The sequence below is a fragment of the Dioscorea cayenensis genome, chromosome 19 (assembly GCF_009730915.1).
Source record: "Dioscorea cayenensis subsp. rotundata cultivar TDr96_F1 chromosome 19, TDr96_F1_v2_PseudoChromosome.rev07_lg8_w22 25.fasta, whole genome shotgun sequence".
NCBI lineage: Eukaryota > Viridiplantae > Streptophyta > Magnoliopsida > Dioscoreales > Dioscoreaceae > Dioscorea > Dioscorea cayenensis.
Genome location: NC_052489.1, coordinates 29,572,632 through 29,582,718, shown reverse-complemented (window position 1 = coordinate 29,582,718; position 10,087 = coordinate 29,572,632). Strand labels below are relative to the sequence as shown.

The window sequence follows — 10,087 nt, the reverse complement described above, 5'->3', positions numbered from 1 at the left end:
GCATTTCATCGCCTTTTCCCTTTCCACCCAGTATCTCGAAGGAGAAGTCCCCCAGCAACTAGTTGGCATTTCATCGCTTTGCAATCTAAGGTATTGAGTATGGTTTTATGTTAAGCTGCTCGATACAAAGAAAGATTTTTTTCTGGGTTTTGTTTTGTGCCCTGCTTTTTGTTGGAAGATATTAAAGTCTCGAGGGGATTTCTGGCTAGGATTTTTGTTAGTCTGCAGGAGATTTCTGGCTAGAGTTTTTGTTTTTGTTTTGCATTTTCGTATGTATACACTATCGAAATAGTTTTTTTCGATTGTTATGATTTGTGTAATATTTATAATGTACATTTTTGCCGCTTCGCTTCGATATGGTTGCAGCTTTTTACAAAATGAGGTCGACGCTTTAAGAAATGAGATGTTACAGTTTAACATTTGTTGTCTATGTTTTAAGGGTACATTAAGGGTTGCTCGGTCGCGCTTAACGTCTGGTTTTATGAAAGTCGACCCTGAACGGGGAAGAAAGTCTCGTTTCTGAAGATCCCAAGGATGTCGCTACATGGTGAAAGTACTTACCGAAGCAAGCGACGGTAGAAACGAGCTTGTCATCGCTCGATGGAAAAAGAGGTAATAAATCATGGACAATGTTTAACATAATCTTTTAACGTTTAAACATTTTATTTAGCGCTTTAACTTTAGTATTTACCGCTTTAACTCTTATTCATACTCGGGTTTAAATATTTTGTTCTCCGTTTAATTATATTCTATAACGTTTAAATATATAAACACTCGCTTTAAATATAGTTTTTTTATAGTTTAAAATGAATGATTTCATTTGAAATTGTTTGGTGTACATATATTAGTTTCCTCGAGCTGGTTCCGCATGAATCGTCAAGAAGAAATATTTGTTGGGGCCAATCGACTGATGGATGCCATCGCTCTCGAACCACTTGCTCGAAGGCGGGATTAGAGGCGCACTCATCGCTGCGCTACTGGACGCCCGGCTCTCCTACTTCCAGCCCACCATCGCGACGCATTCCTCGCGACGCACGAGAAGCCCTCCCCTACCCCGCAGATGCAACAACCACCCTACCACGACAACGATGGGTCCCCCGAGCGTGGCAACTCCCGACCACGATAGCCTCCGACTGCGTAGCATGCACCGCTGACATTAGGCGAAGATGTCACCGCAACTCTTACGCAGCATGCCAGATATTGACGACTCGAGTTTCTCGACTGTCGCCGTGTCGAGGGCTCGGAAGGACGTTTCACAAATCGGCCGCGCCATCCCTCGAAAGAATCAAGCAACCGGGACGAACGAGGCGTCGGAATTTGACGACGACGTACATCATCGGGAAGGTCATTCCAAAGGCGGCCACATTCGAAGAGACTTGCGAAAAAGAGGAGAACAATACGCTCTCGCTCTCACCGTCGGCCGACGATGAAACAATAGCAACACCATCGGCTACCGATGTCGTTGTTGAGAAGGACATCGAGATGATGTGGCCATCATCGCTGTTGAGAAGGTCGTCGACTCTCTTCTCGATGAAATCGTCGACCCACTGGAACCGGCTGCCGAGATTGCGGCATCAAAGATGGACACAATCTCAAGATCAAGAACAAGTTAAGGCGTGTGTCTCCCAATGATCCGTCATTGTACGGCCACTTGGCTGAGAAGATCGTCGAATCTGCTGTCGCTAGTCGACACGATCAGATCCAAGCAAAGACACAATCCCACCACAACAAGAACCATGTAAGGATGTGTCTGCGTTTGATCGTTTGCCGCCGTCATCCTCGCGATCGCGGCGTACACAATCCCACAACAAGAACAACTATGTAAGTATGTGTCTGCAGTTGATCGTTTGCCGCCATCGTCCCCCGCATCGAATAAAGATGTCGCCAAGACCCCGACCGAGCAACGAGAGAGATGATCAAGGCCAATCAAAAATTGGACCGCATGGCTCGGAAAGCTTTTTATTCCGAAGAAGAAGAAATGGGTCGCCCCGAGTCGTTTTAACAAATACGAGCGAGGAGTTGATGAGGATCTTCCTCAACCGCTCTCATGGACTCAGTAAGTGTAAAGTTTTTATGATATTGTTTAAAGTTTTTATTATAGTGTTTAACTATTACCTCATAGTGTTTAATACCTTTATGTTATCATTTAATTTGTCTATCTAACGTTTAATTATATATAATATCATGTAACAATTGATAATATCATTTAAATAATTACAATATGGTCTTATCATATCCATCTGTCGCTTTAACCTCAAGACTCGTCGTGTGTGGAGGAATGACGACACATCGACTCACACGCGACAAATTATACACGCTGCTGAGGGGAAGGAGATGGTCACCGACGATGTGATGGACGCTCAGATGCATAATACAAAAGTCACTTTGAGCAAAGAGCCATATCCTTACAAGAAGCGCTCCCATCACCGTATCGCTACTATTGCTTTATGTCAAAGCGATGACGACACATGACACAATTACGGCTATGATCCGGGATGTTGTCATAGAAACCGCATGAAGTTCAAATTGTCATCCTCCCGATAATCATGAATGGCCACTTCCATGTCGCCGTCCCCGGACAATGATAAACAAGAATACATGCATTATTCTTCATGTCCGGGGTACGATAAGGACGCGTTGGACATAGTAAGTTCTTTAATTATGTCCTATTAATATTTGTTTGGTATTTAAATCGGTATTCTAATCTCGACTTGCATATCTCGACAATGGAATCTATTCGACAATCGATGTCGATATGGAGTTCGCGAGTCGGCTGACGAGCAAAGTACCCACTGCATGCGCTACATAGAAACCCCACGCCAAAAACAAGGAAGCGTCGATTGCGCCTGCCCTACGCCATGCGTTTTATCGAGCAATTACTTTGGGGTGAGAGTTACGGCCACCGCATGACATGACGTTCCTCACCTCGGGACACGGGATATGTCACTCCGTGATACTTAAGGAGGGAGGGCACGGCGTCCACGATAAAAGGGGGTCGTCATGCGGGTTAAATTTTTGTTTTTCAAGAACATGTCCTCGATATCTCGAATGTCAATTTTATTTTCGAATCGTAACTCGACAAATTCAATTCATTGTTTTCGTGTTCAAGAGCATGACTTGTATATGTTAATGTAAATTTTGTTTGTTTCAATCTGTAAAGCGAGTTAAATTCCATTCTGGGTTTCCATTTCATTGTTTAATTTACGCTCTAATTGTGTACATTTCACTTTCATTGTTTAAATATACTATATATCGCTTTAAACATTAGTTTTAAATATTTCAAAATACGTGTACTCCGCTTTAAAATAACACTGTCTCTGTTTAACTAAATGCATTCATTATTTAAATAAATATGGGAAGTTGCCCATCAATACACAATGTTTCTCTTTAGAAACAATGTTTCTCTTTAGGAATATTTCGGATTAAAGGTATGTTACCCGCATACTTAAGGAGGGGAGGGCACGTGCATCCGTAGAAAGGGGGTCGTCACAAGCTGGGTTAAATTTTGTTTTCAAGAACATGTCTTGTATATCTCAATGTCGATTTTGTTTTCGAATGTAAACCCTCGACAAATTCAATTCATTGTTTTTTTGTTTTTCAAGAACATGACTTGTATATCTCAATGTAAAGTTTGTTTGTTTTTCAATCGTAAGGCAGGTTAAATTTCATTCGGCTTTCATTTCATTGTTTAATTTACGTAGTAGTTGTGTACATTTCCGCTTTCATTGTTTAAATATACCATATATCGCTTAAACATCGATTGAAATATTTCAAATTACAAGCAGTATCCGCTTTAAAATAACAATGTCTCTGCTTAAATGCATTCAATTGCTGTAAAGAGTAAGAGTTTAAATATGGAAACAACTCCATCAATACACAATGTTTCGCCATCGCTTCGCTTATTAACAATACCTAGTCGGCCACGCGCTTTCATCGCGAAGATCGCTGATCGCGACCGATCCATCGGCATGGGCCGCAATGTAACTCGCGGACATCAAACGCTCATGACTCGATCCTCTTTTCGCCTAGGCCGCCCAGTCGCCTTTCTCGTCACAAAGCGGTCGCGAACGAAGCTCACGATTTCCGCCTCGAAGGCCTCGCTCATCGCTCGTGCATGGGGAATATAGCTTCTCAGACGCGCTTTGTAATTGTCGACGCTGAAGTACCCGCTAATAAATCGATGTACGCTGGTGTCTGCCGATGGCGAAAAAGGGAAATATATGTCACCGTCATGAGGAAGACATATTATCATCGTTCGAATGAAAAGTTCTCAACTCAACATGAGTCTCACGTAAACGTCAAGCTTTTTATGTTTTAAACGGATACATATAGTGTTTAAAATAATGGTTAACTCGCTTTAACTAAAAGTCTATATCATGTAAATAATATGTTATTGTTTAAATTGAATGCTTACCGACATCACGTTGAAGATGGGTACCTCCCAGGGTCACCTGCTTTAAACATCTTTACGTATTTTCTTAAACATCATGTGTCATTGTTTAAAAGAGTAACTAGAGTATTGTTTAACTTTTTCTTTGTTTACACTTGTCATCATGTTTAAAGAGTAACTTTTTCTTAAACACTCATGTCATTGCTTAAACATATTTACGTATTTTCTATTGTCTTATAATGACGTCTCTTTTCGTTTCCCACATTGTTTGTTTTTACTAGGTCTATGTTTAAATTTCGTAGTTCACGGCAAATAAGCTTGTTTCGTTTTATTTATAAAAGATTTACAACATTTACAACATTTACAACGTCCGCTTCTGACTTTGACACTCACGACTCGACCCATGATAACGTAAAACAAGTGTCCCAGACATCTCGAACGCTCACAATGGGTCAGCACAACACGCGCGATCAACTCGAACTCGCACAACGCATAACATTAAAAAGAGTTAAACAACACACATTCATGAAAACGACTATTAAACGAATGTGTCATGGCTCGGACTTAAACGAAGATCCTGATAGTTAAACAGAGAACTTAATAGTTGTACACTAACGTCATTTTCTTAAACGGTAATAGAAAGTCTCAAGTGGTAAATGTCAACCCCGTTTTAAAGGATGTTTCTCATGATCTCCTCCTCTAGAGAATCCTCCGCAATCACGTAATACGCTGAAAAACTTTCTTTTCTTACCCAAGTCGAAATGCTTTCTTAATTGCTTTTCCCGGCCATCCATCGACTGGAGAATCCTCTCGCGATTCGAGCAATTATGAGAGCATTTCTACTGGGCAAGAAAAAGATAGTTTAACTAGTTCAAAGTGACACGGGCTAATCGATTCTCAAGATAAGGAAGAAGGCTCACTAAACATCCTTTTCTCAGACAGAGTGGTTGTCCATGGGAAGAGGAGGAAGAGGAGGAGGAGGAGGAGGAGGAGTGAGGATGACGAGGACGATTTGAGGGAGTGGTTGTCCACGTGGGAGGGTTCTTCCCGGTTATTTATGGTGTGAAGTCCACAAGCAAAGGTGACTCTTCATATCCGAGAAAAAGTTAAACGCACAAGCTGCCGACATCGATCGATGAGAACGAACGGGTGTTCGAAATTTATATCGTCAGCTAAGAATTAATGCCGCCATTAATTCTTACGCATGGGATACCATAACCTCGCCACCGCCACGCTACACCGCCAACAATTCAGATCAAACGAAAAAGATCACCGCTTTACGCAGAGACTTTGAGAATTTACACGTTAATATGAATAGTTATACATATAAAGATAATGTTAAACTGAGATGGGAAGTATTAAACGGATATGACAATTATTAAACATATTAGTAAAAATATTTAAACTGGATAATAGCAAATAGTTAAACATTATTTAAAATATACAAATAGATAACCATAAACTAGAAGAACTTTACAACGAAACGAACCTCGTCAGAATTATCGCTCTTCTGTCAGTAATACAACTTTTACAACCATAAACGAGAAGACATGTACAACGGCATACGCCTGCCCGCCTCGACAATAAAATCGACTATGTACTATTCGAAGATGAAGCTGCGACTCGACCAATCCACTGAAATCAATTTCATTTTTCCGCTCGAGAAACCGATTTATATATTTCTGTATGATAATGGGGAGAACAACAAGATGTATGCAACTCCTCGCATCGCTCTATTAAACTGTTAGAAAGTTCTCTTCAGTGCGTCAATACGACGCGATTCGTGGCTTTCCTTTCCCACTATTTTCAAATACTAAAAACGAGATTTCACAAATACGGACCCATCTTTGAAGTGAAACGTGAGGGTAAAAGGGAAGTTAAACACTAACTGAAGCAGTCTAAAAGTGTAAAAAGTAGGGAGGGGTTTTTGGGAAGTTTTGAAAAATTACTGTAGGGTGAATCAAAGAATTTTCCCCATAGATATACACTATATCAATTGTTTGATCATAATTATCAAACTAACTAAATAAGGAAGAAACATGCTTAGTGTTTATGTACCAAATTCGTATATATATGTGTAATTTTTACTTTTCAAATTCTAGAGTGTCCGTAATTGACGAAAGCGCCAAATATATATATATATATATAAATTTTATTTTATTTTTACTTTTTCAAATTCTAGAATGCCAAGAATCAAGACTCAAAGAGGGCATCGATTCGAAGGGAAGTTCTCATTCGCACGGGACATGCATCGATTCCGTCTCCTTCCTCCATTCCAACGACAATGGCTAGTTCTCTTGTTCTTTCTCCATCGTCTCCTTCTTCTTGACAGCCGTGATTGGGATGGGAGAAGGTGGCGCTGAAGCTGGCTCTCCGTCGAGGGAGTTCTTCCGTTTCAACGGCGACGTGGCATGGGTTGTCCAGGTCTCCGATCTTCATTTAAGTGCTTACCATCCCGAACGTGGCGCTGATTTGTTGCGACTGCTTGCCCCTGCTCTTCGTGTCATCCGGCCTTCTCTCCTCCTTGTCACTGGCGACATCACTGGTATGAGCATCCCTCGATTTCTTCTTGTTTCTCGTTTTTTATGATGAAAGCAGCATGATTCACGGTAGAAAGTTAGGGTTTTTGGATCGTGTTCTATTGATGAGGGTTTGATGATGGAAGGATGATGAAATGCGTATCAGGTGTTCGTCTCTCTATTCTACCTCTGTTTTCACTGGTTTTTGGTCATTGAATTGCTTTTGTATGTGTTGTTAGACTCTTAAATATTGAATTTTGGATGTTGATTCCTTATGTCCAGAGTGACGGCAAGTGCTACTTTTCTTTTTGAGATCATCCTGTGAGTAGTTAGAAGCTCTTTCTAAATTGAAAAGAGCTCTTGAATCATTTGAAGATCTTTTGTTAAATAAGATGAAGTTTACAGCTCTTGAATCATTTAAAGATCTTTTTGTTAAAAGAAGATGAGCGTTTGACAAACTAGAGAAAAGAAGCAATTAGAAAAGAATTAACAGAACTTTTAGATGGAAGTTTGGAATTATAGATTTTACTTGAAGGTCTTCTCAGAATTTAGAAAAGAAAATTAATAGAGCTTTTAGATGGAAGTTTGGAAATTATAGATTCTACTTGAAGGTCTTTTTAGAAACTCTTGTTGTAGAAAAAGGATTTCCAAATACAATGGCAAACATGGTAACTGCAAAGTATCTCAAGGACATGCATAACTTTTCTAGTTGGTATTTAGAAGAATAGAACATTTTAGTGCCAAGCCATGGATATCGCATCTTCTGGGTTCTTGTTGTGCATTCCTACATAAAAAGGGTGATTGCTGAGGTCAACAGTGTTATGTGTGGATCTTCATCATCAGTGCAGAGTTTACCTAAGGTATGAGGATGATCATCTGCCCTTTCAAAGGGTATGTGGCACTTTGTCCTTGCTATTGAGGGCGGTAAGAAATTTTAACAGGTTGATTAGCGCCCTTGATAGATATCTTGTCACCCACGCCTCTTCACAACCCACCCTAAAATAGACCTGTGTCTTACTATTAGGTTCATGATGTTCTACAGCACTATAGCAAGATTTAAATGGTTTCTGTAAGCTGCATCCAGTTTATTTTAATTGTGGTGTGAAACCAGGCCAAACAATTGTCAGTGGTTTTAAATTTTGATCAGGAAGAACAGTGTGCTCTTTAAAATGTTTAAAGCTCCTTCAGTTTTGTAAAGTCCAGTGACCTGTTGAACTTTGGTTATTCAATGTGCAGATTTTGCTGGTCAACATTGCATTGTTATTGTCATATTTGTGTTGACATCATCTCATGAGAACATAATTCAGGGATTTTGTTCAAAGCATCTTATAGATAGTGAAATGTGTTCGTAACATTGGCTTGCACCTTTTTCAAAGAGTACTGTTGTTTGGCTGAGATTGTTAATTTTATTTTTAACAAAATCAGATGCGAAAAATGAGAGGAGATCAGCTCAAGGCAGATGAGTCTGAATGGATGCAATACAGGAAACGAAATGGATGTCAATTGTAGGGCATAATTACCTGGAGAATAGAAGAATATTTGACATAAGGGGAAATCATGACAAGTATGGTGTTCCTTATGTTGGCCATAATTCTGGATCTCCATCCATAGTATTAATTCCCAGCTTAACAGGTATAACACCATGAACAGCATCTCTTTGTGGTAGGTAATTTTGTTGTTTCATCTCATCATTGTTTAGTTGTTATTTTAAATGTTTCTTAGAGGTGAAACAACTTTTTGAATCATAAATTTGCATCTTAAGGTTTCTCCCTCTGTACTTCCTCACTGTTAGCCTATTTGCTACTCTGTAAGAATTTCATGTAGCTAGCTATCCTCCAGTTATTATTGCTTAGTGAATTAGACATGGATAGTGCTCTGTTCAAGTATTTTGAACTGATTTTTCTTTTGAAGATAGGAGATAATAGAATCTACCACTTTCTGGGCATAGATGATTATTGGCTATGGAATCTCGTGGCTATCAAATTTCGTTTGGTCATCCAACTGACAGAACGCTTGATGCTGTGGGAATCAGAACTCCAGTATTGGGATAGTCAACTCCGGCGGACTGGTGACAAAAGTAGTATTTGACATTTCCAACATCTTTTATTGCTTCGCCGGGTAAAGAAGAAGGAGGGCTATGAAGGCATTTTGCCAGGCAATCTGTCTCAGGCATACATTTGTGGCCACCTGCATGCTAAGTCTCTGTAAAACACTTTGAGACTTCTATATGATTGATTTTCCATCTGGTCCTAACGGATTAGAGCATGCTGGCTAGTTTTGGGAGTGGGAACTAGGAGATTGGAAGGAATTTAGGATTGATGAGAATTTGAAGCCATAGATGGAGGGGCAGTTTCATTTCTGGATATTGCTTTCGGGTCAAAATCAGCTGTTGGATGATTTAGACAACCATTCCTCGTCACTCATCCCACTGGATTCTAGATGTATGAATCAAGATGAAATGGAAGAATCTGTGGTAAGGAATGCATCGATATCAATCTCGTTTCTCTGTCTCAACCAACTAACCGCAACGCGGACTCGCCAGGGTTTTTGATTCAGCAAGAGCTTTTGTAAAGCAGTGGAAGAGATACCACCGCAGCCTGTGACTGATTCTGTCAATTCTAAGCCGCTATTCCATGCCAAAATGGAATGCTGAGAATTATAAAAGCATGCCCGCATCCCGACTTTGGTTGCAAGTATTCGTTATAGATGATCAAGGCAAGGAAACTGCAAGTGCAATGAGTGCCATTCTCGTAGGAGTGTACACTCCTGCTTTCTCATCATCCAAGCACATCACTGCTGGTTTATCTTGATTTTTAATGTACATTGGGAGGACCTCTATTTGTTTTCTTCTATGGAGCAACATCTTCTTTTCCCTCATTTTGCTTCTTTTCTTCCAAAGACTTCTTAATTATTTGGATGGAGAGGAATGAATTATATCAGCAGATGGCTACGCTATAATATCGGTCTCCTCTCCTATTAGACAAAAGAAGTTCATCCCTCTCTGGTACTGTTAGAGGGTTCAAGGATAGAAAATTTTGGCTTGCCATGGTTTCTATCTTCTATATTTACTAAGATGCTATGGTTTTGGTCATGCAACATCAGAAAATGGGCATTGCCAGAATGTGGCATGCGTGGTTGGAGCATACAGACTCCATCAGCTCCATTTATCAAAGAAGAG

The 10,087-nt window shown here is 40.1% G+C and overlaps 1 pseudogene; it reads left to right on the top strand.

Annotated features, from left to right (window-relative positions):
• Positions 1 to 6,703: 6,703 nt before the first annotated feature.
• Positions 6,704 to 9,839, top strand: LOC120249353 (annotated as a pseudogene).
• Positions 9,840 to 10,087: the final 248 nt, after the last annotated feature.